Below are 14348 nucleotides of genomic sequence, written 5' to 3'. Positions count from 1 at the left end.
AATGTGTCAGCCAAGATTAGCTTCTAGGGCATACATCCAACAATAAGTGGCATCCAAGAGTTGTAAAGGGTTTAGGTTTTGACAAGATCGAACACTTCATCAAACTAGGACTCCAATTTCAATTCAAATTTAAACTGATTTAAATTCAAATCAAACCAGATCAGATCTTAATCCAAAAAGAGGATAAGAGAAGGCGTGTAAGGGTTTTGGTGTGAACATGGGATGGCGCAAGGAGATAGAATCCCAATTCAACTAGAATTTCTTTAAGGGCTAATTTAAATTTGATTTAATCCCAACCAATTTAGGATTAGGTTGCATCCAAATTGAGTTAATTTTTAGTCTAATTAAGAACTCAATTAAATATGAATTAAATCTTAATCTATTAGAAAATTGATTGAATCAAGTTTTAATCAAACTAGGAATTGATCTCCTTATGTCATTGGGTTATTTCATAATCCAATCAGGCTTGATCTAACCAAATCCAAAGCAAACTAAATTGTATCTAATTCAGTTAGATCTGATTTAAACTCCATAGCTTAATCAGATTAAGTCAGACAGCAATTCAATTGTTAATTGATCCTCCTACAATTCACTAACACTTAGCGAATTAATTAATTATAATTTTTATATTATCAATCATATTAATAATTAAATTTTATTACGATTCATAATTGTAACTCAACCATTTAATCGGTCAAGAACCTCTTTTGTATATGACTCAATAGATTCTATTCTGCGTGGTAGTAAGACATACCATGATTTTCATCATAGTATCATCGAAATACTTTTTGATGGGTTCGAATAATTCTAACTCATACCCAATAAGGATTATCAGTTCAGAATGATCCTAATGAATTTTCACAATCTACTAGTGATGTCTAGCAGTATGTGATGGTAATCTAGTTGAATAGAAAATAGAACCTCGGGAGGCTCAAAGACCATCTCACTTAGATGACAGAGAGAGCTGCTCAACTCGGATTTCAGTACGAAAGGACATAGTTGAAATGCATGGTTCTGTTCTCCGCTTCGATATTCTCACAGTTACCAACCTTGATGAATTAATAAAATTCCAGCTGCATGTCTTTTGTTTTAATGGAACCAGAAAGTCTGAGCCTTGCAGGGGTCTCACTTGCAGAAATCTCATCTGCATATGCCTCTGCAGGTTGCATTAGAGCTAAGAGATGGGTTATGTGAGTTGATTCATGTAAATGATCCTCCACTTTTTTGTGGAGCAAACGAGAGTGATAGAAGAATCTGGGTTGGGCATCAAATTCTGATCAATCATTCAGCTTTTTTGATGGGACATCTGAAGTTATGGAGCTGGTTAATGAAAGAAAGTTTAGCAAGCAGGCAATAATGAGCTCTGGGGTCTCTGCAAGAGAGGGAGAGCAAAGACAACATGAAGGTTATGTGGGGACTTCCAGAATCTTTAGGTGAAGCAATATCTGAATGGTTATTCATGTCCATAGCGCATATTTTGATATAACTTATGTGAATTATTATTAACCTTGCTTTGTATCAGCCATTTACTTGCTCCATTATATTTCTATAAATAAGTCTGCAATTTAACACCTAGATTATATGTAGAACCTCTCCATGATTTATTTGTTGATTATAAAATTTATTAAACCAGTGTAGATTATACGTTGGTCATTGCAATTAATAATAAATTAACAATGGTCTCTATTTTTCAGAAAGCAAAGCACTTGTTCCCAAGGTCTTCTTTTTTATGCAAAGGTTCTAAAATGTGAATCAGAAAAGTTTAAACAAATATTTTATTGTGATAGAAATATATCATATCAAGCTGTGATATAAAAGGAAAATAGATAAAAAGTGGGAAAAATATCTTATGCTTTCTATGAACAAGTGGAAGTTGGATTTTTGGTGGGCAAGTTAGATCAATAATGCAGTTATCATATTTATGTCACTTTGGTTACGAAGAAGACTGGGGGCCTGTTTGGATGCCAGGCTAAGCTATTCATCTGATGTTACTGCATGTGGTGGCGGCGGGGAAGATGTCAACAGGAGAGACAACACCAGTGAAGTAGCTCTTCTCCATCACAATCTTTGAAGCAGATTTCAATGATAAGGTAAATCACCTTTGTTGTCCCAAAAAAAAAAAATTCTGAAACATGATGTATAAATTCAAATTGTTTACTGAACAACGTGTTAGAAGCAGGTAAGTTTAAACCGGCATCGAAAAACGGTGTCAAATCTAGTCCTTTTGCCGTATGTGACAAGCCCTGCGCCGAGATTGGCAGTTCCCTGTTGCGTACTTCGCATTCGGCCAGAAAGCATCCATATCATAATTTATTTTTGAATAAACTATCCTGAACCTTCTCAAAATTTAAGATAATTATATGATCTTATTTAATATTTTAAAAATATATACATAATTTTTCAATTAAATATAAAAAATTAAAATAAAAAAATAAAAAAATAATATATTATAATATTCAAATAAGTTAGATAGTGATGATATTGATACGATCATTATTTTATTTAATAAAAAAATATTAACAGAAAGTTATATATATATATATATATATAGTAAAAATTAAATAATAAGATGTATATTTTTAAAATATTGAATAAAAATCTGTAATTATCTCAAATTTCAAAAAAAATTATTGTAATCTCGTCTTTATTTTTTCTAAAAAAATTATCTTGCAATTTATCTCGTTTCTCTTAATATATGAATAGTTTATTAGATATTTCTGCTTATTGGATGGATGTCTGGTCAGGACACCACCTCACAGGATCTTTTCAGTACCATGCGATGCAGCAGAAAGAAAAAAGAAATAAAATAAAAAATAATCAAAATACGTGGATCAGCCACCAAAGAGTTCGCCTCCACGGGGCATGCAAAGTTCACTATGAAAAAAAAATTTTACAAGAGGAGATCTCACCCTCAACCCTCGAACACCCAATTTCTCTCTCATTAGAAGTTTTTCTCACAAAAACTCTCTCTCTTGGAAGGCCCCCTTGAACTCCTGAAGCGATCGCTGTCCGCTGTGCAGGAGCCCTGCTCCTTCTCTCTCAGCATCAAGCAGCTCTCTCTCTCCCTCGGGTTCCTTCTTGGGTTCACACCGCCGCAGGCACTCACAGGTCTCCGTGAGAAAACCAATCCAAAAGAACCACCATACTCTATTTTTCTCTGATCACAAGCCTTTTATAGGGCTTAAACCAAATTAGATTAGGTTTAAGACTTCTTAATCAGTCCAAATCAAACCTTTGGACCATCGGATCATGACCGAAAACTCTCTGGGCCGTCCAATCGTGACCGATCCATGGAATAGTGCCATGGACCAAGAAAAATATATGGGAAACGCCCACGCAGTCCACACGGTCTGCCATGGACTGCCCATGCACGGTGGACCGGGGTAAAGGGCCCAGGCAAGGTGCCTGGGCCTGGGCCGGCCCGCGCGCGCGGGCCTAGGCCGCGCTCGCATGCGGGCCCGAGCATGGGCTGGGCCGTGCGCCCGCTTGGGTCGTGCGTCCGCCTGGGCCTCACGCTTGGGCCGCGCGCCCGCCTGGACTACGCCCCTGGGTCACGCGTCCCGTGCATTGGCCCCACCTGGGCTGCGCTCCATTGCCTGCGGTCGCACCCCCGCCGCTCCGTCGACCCGCTGCCGGCCACCGGCGGTCCTCCACCGCCTCGGATCTCATGCCGACTTCAAAAGCTTGTATCTCCTCCATCCGAGCTCCGTTTGGGGTGATCTTGATCTCGTTGGACTCTATTTTTTGTCGCAAACCTCATTGTGGACTCAATGTGGATTGAATCTCGAGGTATCAAATCCTAACAATCTCTACCTCGATTTGATATTCAATCTCCTCCAAACTTCGAGAGCTTCTGGATCTCCTCGCCCCCATGCCCTGGGGCAATCACCTGCTGATCATGGATGGGCAAACATGGGAGTCGAACCAGGCTGCTCGATCTCATCTCCATCGTATGCTGTGCTCCTCCTGACCTGAGACCTGCTCAGGACATCATCCTGCGGCAATAGGAATCTCACCTTGCGACGTCGCCTCTCATCCTTCTGAGTCTCCTGTCTTGTGCCCGATCTGCCTCCACCTGAAGCTCTATCTCGCTCTGGACTCTGTCTGGCTCCCGAAGCTCCACTTCGTATTGGGCTTCCTGTCAGGTAATAATATCCTCTGCTCCCCTTCTTCCCCTCCAGCAAATCCTATCGCCGCATAGCACCCTCAGGATTCCTCCATCCGCTACCGTCCTGTAGACTCTCGAATCCAATCTGCTAAGTGAGATAAGATTCCACCTGAAATTAGGTATGTATCGGACCTCTCCCAATCTTCTCACTGCACTATCATGTATCCTCTAGCTGACCGTCCCAATGCCTCTGATCACACAGCTCGATCCATCCGGCAGATATACAGTGCCTTCACTATTCTTCAGGGAGTCAAACTGCTCCTCTCTGCAACATACATGATAGGGGCATGCAGAATTTAATATCTACTGCTGGGAAGAAGTAGATATCTCGTCAGATATCTCTAAGATATCTCCATCTGAATCGCTGCTGACCGTCGCTACAGTAGCCACCGTCCGATTTTTGAGTTGAGGGCAATCTCTGACTAGATACCCCAACTCCTCACACCGGTAATACCTGATTTTGCTCAAGTCTCTCCTAGACTTGGACCGCCCTCATCGCGATCTCCTGTCATTCTGTCTACCGCCTTCTGCTCCTCCAAAAGCCATCAAAGCTGAGCTACCGCCACCTGAGCTCGAAGTCGGGTTCTCCCTTCTGAGAACCTCGTTCTGGAGTATCACCGTGGTGACCTCGTCCATCTTGATGGTGCTCTTCCCCACTAGAAGAGCAGTCACCAAGGACTCATACGAAGAGGGAAGCAACGCCAGCAAAACCAGCGCCCTAGTCTTCTTCTCAACATTCTCGCCAATGCTGAAGAGGTCGGTGAGGATCTTTTGGAAGTAGCTGAGATGCTTCTGCACGCTCTGTTCCTCAGTCATCCGTAGTTGATAAAACTGCCTCTAGAAAAAAAGAGTGTTGGTGAGAGACTTTGCCATGTACAACTCCTCGAGCTTCGATCACAGCACCGTCGGAGAAATCTCGCTCATCACATGGATCACCACCTCATTCACTAGGTACATGCAGATGGTGCTCACCGCCTGCATCTGTAGCCGTTTCTAATCTCGCACCTCCATGGTGGTCGGCTTCTCATCGCACAAGAGAGCATCGATCAACCCTTATTGGATGAGCACATCCTTTACCTTTGCCTGCCACAAAGAGAAATTGCTCTTACCATCAAATTTGTTGATCTCCATCTTGATTGATCCTGTCTTTTCCATCTTCAGTCTTGCTCACCACCGCTGCAATCTGCATCCTTATACCGCCTTGCTTTGATACCACTTGTTGGATGGATGTCTGGCCAGGACACCACCTCTCAGGATCTTTTCAGTACCACGTGATGCAGCAGGAAGAAAGAAGAAATAAAATAAAAAATAATCAAAATACGTGGATCAGCCACAAAAGGGCTCACCTCCACGGGGCATGCAAACTTCACTATGAAAAAAAAATTTGACAAGAGAAGATCTCATCCTCAACCCTCATACACCCAATTTCTCTCTCACTAGAAGTTTTCCTCACAAAAGCTCTCTCTTGGAAGGCCCCCCTAAACCCCTGAAGCGACTGCTGTCTGCTGTCCAGGAGCCCTGCTTTTTCTCTCTCAGCGTCAAGCAGCTCTCTCTCTCCCTCGGGTTCCTTCTCGGGTTCACGCTGCCATAGGCACTCACAGGTCTCCGTGAGAAAACCAATCCAAAAGACCACCATACTCTATTTTTCCCTGATCACAAGCCTTTTATAGGGCTTAAACCTAATTAGATTAGGTTTAAGACTCCTTAATCAGCCCAAATCAAGCCTCTGGACCGTCGGATCATGATCGAAAACTTCTTGGGCCATCCGATCGTGATCGGTCCATGGAATAGTACCATAGACCATGAGAAATGTGTGGGAAACGCCCACGCGATCCACGCAATCCACCATGGACCACCCGATCCATGGTGGATCGGGGTACAGGGCCCAGGCAAGGTGCTTGGGCTTGGGCTGGCCCGTGCACGCGGGCCTGGGCCGCGCCCGCGTGCAAGCCCGCGCATGGGCTGGGCCGCGCGCCCGCCTGGGTCGCACGTCTCGCGCGTTGGCCTCGTTTGGGCCACGCTCCGCCGCCTGCGGCCGCACCGCCGTCGCTTTGCTGGCCCGCTGTCGGCCACCAGCAGTCCTCCACCGCCTCAGGTCTCGTGCCGACTTCAAAAGCTTGTATCTCCTCCATTCGAGCTCCGTTTGGGGTGATCTTAGTCTCATTGGACTTCGTTTTTCACTACGAATCTCGCTGTGGGCTCAATATGGGCTGAATCTCGAGGTATCAAATCTTAACACTGCTAAGGGTTGTAACAATTGCAATGATTTAGGATCTTATCCAAAAAGATTATTTGAAAGATAGTATATTGGTTCTTTGATTCTATATAAATACTCAAGATCTTTCTAGTGAATAACTAATCTGAGACTAAATGTATGTCTGCACATTAGTCTACACAGATTCTAACATACTCCTATTTAATAATCCCTGATGTCCTTATCAGACTAAAAGTCCAAATCCATGCATCCATTCATAAAGAATATAATCAACCCATGGTCAGCTTTAATGAACCCATGCTACGTTATTTCCTATTTCATATGGAGTGTGAGTTGAGTTGGCTCTAATATCATTTATAACAACTAACGGTTTCGTCCAAAAATATTAGTCAAAAGATATTATCTAAGTTCCTTAGCCTATATAAGTACTTAAAATTTTTTTAATAAATAATCAATATTAGACTGAATATACATTTGCACAGTTTCTCATGACAATGGTATCTAAATGAAAACTTTATGCAATATATAGCGCGATAGGATTACTAAAATCATGGAGCCAGTGCAGTACATATATAATACAATTACATTGGTTCCTTCATTACACACGGTAATGGTGCTTTTTTTTTTTTGGTACCAGTTAGGCCTCCCTCACGTTCTTCATTAAGTATATCCTTGAATTTTAATTTGACTTGGGAAGAGAAAGAGCTAAGGAAGCCATGGAATCATCTATTATACCTGATACAACTTTCTTGTTAAACAACAAAAGCACCTAGGATAACCATGTGTCCTCGATCAGTCTGCAAAAATGCTTGACTTAGAACAATTCAATAAGTAGAACATATATTTATCCACTTAAGTCTTGTTTGGCAAAGCTTTTAGAGTACCAAAAAGCACTTTTTGGTACTCCAATAGTACTTTTAGATGGTGTGATAATGTTTAGTGAATAATCGAGAAACTATTATGGTTTTGTAAAATGCTAAAAAGATTTGCTTGAAAAAAGCTTCATTTTTGAGCTTTTCCCTCCAAGTGCTTTCTGACCAACATGAGAAAGCTGTTTTGATTTATATAAAATTTTTTCGATGATCAAAATATGTACCAACAAATCTCATAAATAATCTTATATATATTATATCATATTATTATACTATAAATATAATATAATATAATAAATTAATATTATGATATGTTATAAACATATAATACAATCTGTTATAGTATTATCATATTATAAATGTTGGGACATGAGTCATTTAGGTGAGCCATTTTTCACCTACTAGGACACTTCAGTTTGGGATCGAGATGACTTGAACTACATCATAGGTCCAACCCAAGGGGAGAGTGCAAACCAATGGCCCCAGATGACAACTGACCTCATTACCAGAAGAATGTTAATCTCATAGACATTAGCTCCAACTCATCAGAAACAGACCCGAACATCAGATAACGTCGCTTTGAGGATTATAACCTCATTCATACTCACTCACTCTTGGATTTAAACTATGGCAGCACTTTGTTGTCATGTTGACTTCAAGCCACGGGCTATCCCGACAGCAAGATCAACTTGCTAGAACCTTCCAACGACTTCTGGAGTGTGGATGAAATCCCCAATTGCTCCCATAACTAACAACCATGATTTACAAGTTAGTGGGCAAATTTTCTATACTAACAGCCTACTAGATTAAGACCTAGCAACCTAGCCATTAGAGCCTAACAACCTATCGAATTTGGGTGTAACAATCTATAGCTTTATCTTTATATAAAGAGGTAACTAGAGTATCTTAAAGTAAGCAAGCATACCTACAGAGAACAATGCCTACACTCTCTCACTCTTTCGTCTCCTCTCTTCTTTCTTTTCTGTTCTTAAGTTCTGACTAACATAAGCATTGGAGGGTCCTCCATTGGAGCACCTCCAGTGTATTTAGACTGTCATTGCAGATTCACCAAGGAGGAAATGCCCCTTTGATTGGACCCAAGCTTCATGGTGGTGGAAGAGTGACGTCAGTTTGGAGACTTACAGCAATAGATTGACACTAGAGGAAGTGCCACATGTCATCCACTTTTTGAAGGAAGGAGGAAAAAGATGGTGAGAACTCAGATGCAAGACACTTTCATTACTCCTAGGACTAGTCATCTAGATGGAGCCAGGGAATTCTAAATCTTCGGTGGCAGATCCTACACCACTTGCCATGGCAGCAAACCCTCAACAATTTAATGCCTTGATCTAGTAGGTCCAATTGCTGACCACCATTGTCTAGTGGCTCCAGCAAATAAAGGAAAGGTAAAATCAATGGGATCTGGCTACTCCATCGCAGCACAGCCATCGATCTCACCTCAAGAGCCTGGAGAGGCCTCAATGCTCTCATCACTCAGAGTTGGCCATCCATTGATTCTTTTCACCTCAATAAAGCTCTAAAAGAGTAGATCGATGATGTAGGCCTTCGAGTCTTTGGGAGAAGACTAAGTTTTGGGATACTCTTAGTGCCCCAAGAGATCTCGATGCAAGGACAATCTTGAACAAAAGATCCGAGAGTGAGGCTCGAGTTGTATCAAGAGGGGGATGAAAGCATGATGAGCCTCTTAGCTTTAGAGTACATCCACCTTTCTCCCAAAGAATACTGGAGGAGCCGGTTCCATCTTAGTTCAAGATGCTGCTGGTGGAACACTTTGGTGGGTCCTCGGATTATTAGACCACCTTTAGAGCTATCAGACTCTCATGATGCTTCATGGGGCTTGGATGCTCTCCTCTACCTTACCTTCCTAGCCATGCTCAGGAAGTTAGTGCAAGTGTGGTACTCCAATCTCCAACTGAGGACCGTCTACTCTTTCAAGCAACTCAGTAGGCAGTTCATCATACAGTTTGGTAGCAACAACTCCTAATCATGAACTCTGAAAGTCTCTTCTTCATTCAATAAAAAGAGGGGGAGTTGTTGTGCAACTACATGGCCTGCTTCAATGTGGCCACACTAAAGTTTAGAAACTTAATGAGGAGATTGTGATTTTGGCCCTGAAAAGGGTGCTTCGAAGCAACCGGCTCCTTTGCTCCCTCGATAAGAGCTTCATAAAGGATTATGCCAACCTCCTCGCCTATGCTTGATAGTATGCGTAGGCCCAAAGAAGTTGCAGCCATTTGTTGATAAATTGAATGAAATAAGAAAGGAGGCAAAAAATGCCCTCAAAGAGCCTCGAGGATCCCAGGGTGAGGTCAACTAGCTTGCCTCATCAATTCGACACCTACACCCTTTATCCGCACCTTAGTCTTAGATCCTCATGGAGATCGAGGGAGAAAAATATCTTCTCAGGCTAGAGCTGACGAAAGCCTATCGATGGGATAGAACCAGAATAAGTATTGCTAATTCCATCATGATGTCAGCCATGATATCGAAGAGTATCGCAAGCTAAAAGATGACATTGAGGCCTTCATTCAGAGAGGATATCTCGAAAAGTACATTTGAGAATGAGAAGATTGGATGGTCGTGCAGTCATCTCAGTGCCAACTTGAGGAGGACAATGGCAACCATCCAATAGTTAGCATCATTAATATGATCCTAAGGTTCATCAGGGATAAGAGACAAAGGATCAAGCTGAGAACCCATCATCAAAGAGGCAACAGATGGATGATATAATTTCTTATTTCTGATGAGGATATTCGAGGAGTTCAAACTCCTCATGATGATGCCATCATTATTTCCATGATGATAGCAAACTATGATATGAAGAGAATTCTCATTGATAATGGAAGCTCGATCAATGTCTTATTTTATGATGCCTTCTAGAGAATAAAACTATTGGTCAATTAGCTACGAAAGGTCAATACTCCCATCATTGGATTCTCAAGGGACTTCACCCTAGTTGAGGAACAAATAACCCTCGAGGGACAAATAACCCTATCTGTCCTAGTGGTCTAAGTTTCATCTGCCTACAATGCCATAATTGGCTAGCCCAGGCTCAATGTACTTCAGTGATAGTGTCCACTTACCATCTCTTGGTGAGGTTCTTGACAAAGAATAGGGTCGGCAAGATTTGAGGGGATCTGATGCTAGCTTGCCAGTGCTTCATAATGTTGGGAAATGTGTCCCAAAAAGTCAATCATCAAGCTATTGACGGTTGAGCAACCAAGTATTGTAATTGATTTGTTAATAAATAAAATATATTTGGCATCTTCATCATAAGCTTTCATCTTCTAATGAACTCCGTTGTTATGATGAATTCTTAGGACTATTTAAGTTGATAAAGAGAGGATTTATCGATTAGTCCTTAAAACTGTTCACACCAAATGATAAGCTGTTAATAAGGACGACAGCTTCTATCGAGCATAGATCGCTGTAGGCCATATGGGTTGGTTGTCCTCTTAACAAGGAGTGTGGAGACACTGGTATGACATACAGGTGAGATGTAAGGGTACATCATCATTGAACGTGACCAACTCCAGAGTATTCTGTGTCGAGAATGTCTCTGATGGGATATAGGTATAAGTGTCCTTAGACTTGAGATCGCCTCAGTGACTTGCAAGCAACTCACTGTGCTTTGGTACTGGACTAACTGAATTTCTAATTCAGGATGGAAGGCTTCTGGGCACAGTCAAGTACTTGCGAAGTCAGAGTGTGATCGAGATGGGTTGACCACTCCAAGAGTTGGAGAAGAATGGTCGCTGTATTTCAATTTAGCAAAACTTTGGCCAGGGTAATCCATCAGATGGATTTGATATTTTGAAAATAATGTGGACAACCTGATCAGAGTTGACAGCTGAACTCTGAGGTGTCCTATGATCATTTTGGTCAAGGGATGAATTATATGAAAACTATATCCGCATGGGTTCTAAGGATGTTGTTCTATACATTTGACCTATCCGGTCGTCGGATATCATTGCTAGATGGTCACTTCGATTGGTACAGAAATTTATTTCTGTGCTACCGACTTAGGTTCGGACCTATGAGATCACACACATTAGAGTTTATGATCCGATCGGATGGTTGATCAACGATTAAGAATCGTTCTAGGGTTAAATGATCAATACGATTGATATTTAACCCAGTGCAAGTATTGCAGAGGATCGATTAGCAATTCGATTGCTAATTGGCTTAATTTGATTAACCAATGGCTGAGATTAAGTTAATTAAATATGATTTAATTAGATTTATTTTGGACTTGATTGGATCAAGTCCAATTGTTTATTGGATAAGCCAAGTGCAAGGAAAAACTAGTCCTAGTTCAACTAGACTTGGGTCAATCTAATTTCTAATTTGATTAAAAAATTAAATCAGATTTAAATTAATTTAATCTGATTAAATTAGATTCTTAATTGATTAAGACCTATTTTAATTAGGTTGATCTAATTTTAGTTTGATTTGGTTTGGAAAACCAAATTAAAACAAGTCATAAGATAGAATCCTAGTAAGACTAGGATTCCACCTTGCGCCACATAAGCCTTCCCCACGCCCTCTCTCTTATTCAACGCCAATCTCCACTTATTTTGTGTGACAAAATCCCTCTCCCAGGTCTCTCCCACATTCACAAAAGGTCTACTCTCTTCTTTCTTACATGGAAGGTGGTTTGGATCAAATAAAAAAGGAATAAGTTTGGATTTGAATTCTATGAGATAGAGTTTTAGAAATCCAAAACTCTTTCAATTTTGCACCGAATTTATCCAAATTTTTTTTGAAATTTTATGGATTTTAGGGTATACATTGTGTACTCTTTTCTAGTGATCCATGCATAAAAATATGGAGGAGGTGCTCAAGAGTTGGGCGCCCCTTAACTTGCCATGTTTGGATAAGCCTTGACTAGGTATTTGACCTAGATAAGGACTCTATCATATCTCTCTGTATAAAATGATTTCTTTGTAAAATTTTAGGAAAAGATAGAGATTTGAGAGACCTTTGGCCATACAAAAATTAGAGAGAAAGACCTTTGGGTCGTGGAGATATAAAAGATGCAAGTTAGGGTGTCTAGAGAGAAAAATGTGAAGAAGAAGAGGGTCTTCTTCTAGGGTTTTTTATTTTCATATCTTTTCTCCCTCCATCTTGAGTTTACTGAGAGTGTCTCAGATCTGAAACTCTCCTTTTACTTTCCATCTTTGGAAGAGTCCAAATCAAGAAGAAGGAGGCACCTGATCAACCATCAAAGAAGGATCAGTGCAGTACTAGCATACTGTGCTGATTTCCTGAAGCAGGACTTCTGATCGAGATTCGTGGGCTCGTGTGGACGACTCCTAGAGGCCGGATGCGTGTGCGGCTTACAACATCATCCTTAAGCCCAGATCAGCGAGGTTAGAGTGTCTAACTTGCAAGGTAATAGATCTGATCTATTGTTTAATACATACATTAGATGTGGTATAGAAACATGTTGATATGATCAACATGTAGTTCATGCTATATTTATATATTTTAATTTTTGATTTAATACTATGTAATAATCATGTAATCGATCTTAGATCTAGGGATTCTCTAATTTTAAAAATAAATTTTAATTTATTTTAGTCTTCCGCTGTATGATCTTGAAAAAGTTTCAAGATCTAACCCTGAAACCCTAGATTTGGTTCCTACAATTGGTATCAGAGCCTAGGTTCTTTATTACATGATTATTTATATATGCTTAGATTATTTCTTAGATTAGATCTAATTTATAATCTGATTATTAAATTTAAAATTAAAATTTTAGATCAATCACGAACTGCAAGGTTGTCCTGCTGTAAGGTTTACCCCTTACAGTGCAAAGGTTGTCCTAGTTTGTGTAGATCTATCTTTAATCATAAATTTGTTAGATATGATCTAGATTAAATTTATAATTTATTAGATTTAAAAGATATTTAAATCTGAAATAAAATCTCTTTGTTAATAATTTTTGTGCAAAAAAATTTTAAAGTTGAAATTGTTTCAATTACATGAACCTGTTTAGATTAGATCTAAAGTAGTTTTATGTTTATTTCACTTGTATCTTGATTATGAATCAAACATGCAATATGGTTGGTAGAATCATATTGTAAAATTATTTTACAAATATGAAAATTATTTTTTAAAAGCGAACCCAACCCTCAGCCCAAAATTAATTAAGAATTAAGAAGTTATTGATTAGATTCTAGGATTGTGAATTGAAAACCTAAGACACAAACTATAACACATTGGGTTAATGGGTTAGTGGAATTAGGTCCATTAATTGGGTTAGACCTATGGTTAGATTAAAGATGGACTTAATTAGAGAATTGACTAAATCTAATCAATTGTTGTCTTAGATTAGGTCAAGAATTCTCTAGATCAATTACAATAGTTGTAGTTGGTCAAGTCCATGTCTTTAATGAGAACCAAATGGACTTGATTCTTGGATAAGCGGTCTAGCACGAACTGTTAGGTTGATCTAATCGAAACTAATTAAACTAGTTGGTGTTAAGGTAAACCAGACCGGTGGTTTTTAATTGGGAGCCCGCTTATCTGGCCATTTCTGATGGTGTCTAAGGCAAGCTTTGGCAGACCCTCCCACTGATCGAACTTACCTGGCTCTTGATGAAATTATGTTTTGATCGGATCACTTGACTATTCGAGCTGACCCATGTCAGCTAGGTAAATCAGTGTGACTGATTTAGGTGCTCCTAGACCAGCCCTTTTAATGGTCTCCCTTAAGCTGACTTGGTGAAGCCAGTGGGAGGATCATGATAAGCTGGTTCATCTGACCTTATCCTCTAAATTATTTAAATCTTCTAAAATTATTAGATCCTTAACATGATAAAATTATGGAGATAACTGAGTCATAGCCTCCCATTAAGGTGTTTGATAATGAGTCCATTAACTCAATAATCATTGTAGACCCAAAGGCCTGGTGCTTGTTGACTAATGAAATTATCACTCATCATATGACGACTTGAAAGTGTCTCTCTAATGGTGGTTAGGTGAGCCAACCAAAGTTGGACTTAATCATTCGTTGGTTAGATACACTAAGTATGATCATGTTAATGGTTGGACCTAACCGGATCCT

Source organism: Elaeis guineensis, chromosome 4, assembly GCF_000442705.2.
Source record: "Elaeis guineensis isolate ETL-2024a chromosome 4, EG11, whole genome shotgun sequence".
Classification (NCBI taxonomy): Eukaryota; Viridiplantae; Streptophyta; class Magnoliopsida; order Arecales; family Arecaceae; genus Elaeis; species Elaeis guineensis.
The sequence above is the reverse complement of the archived record's forward strand: the minus strand, read 5'-3'. Positions refer to the sequence as shown.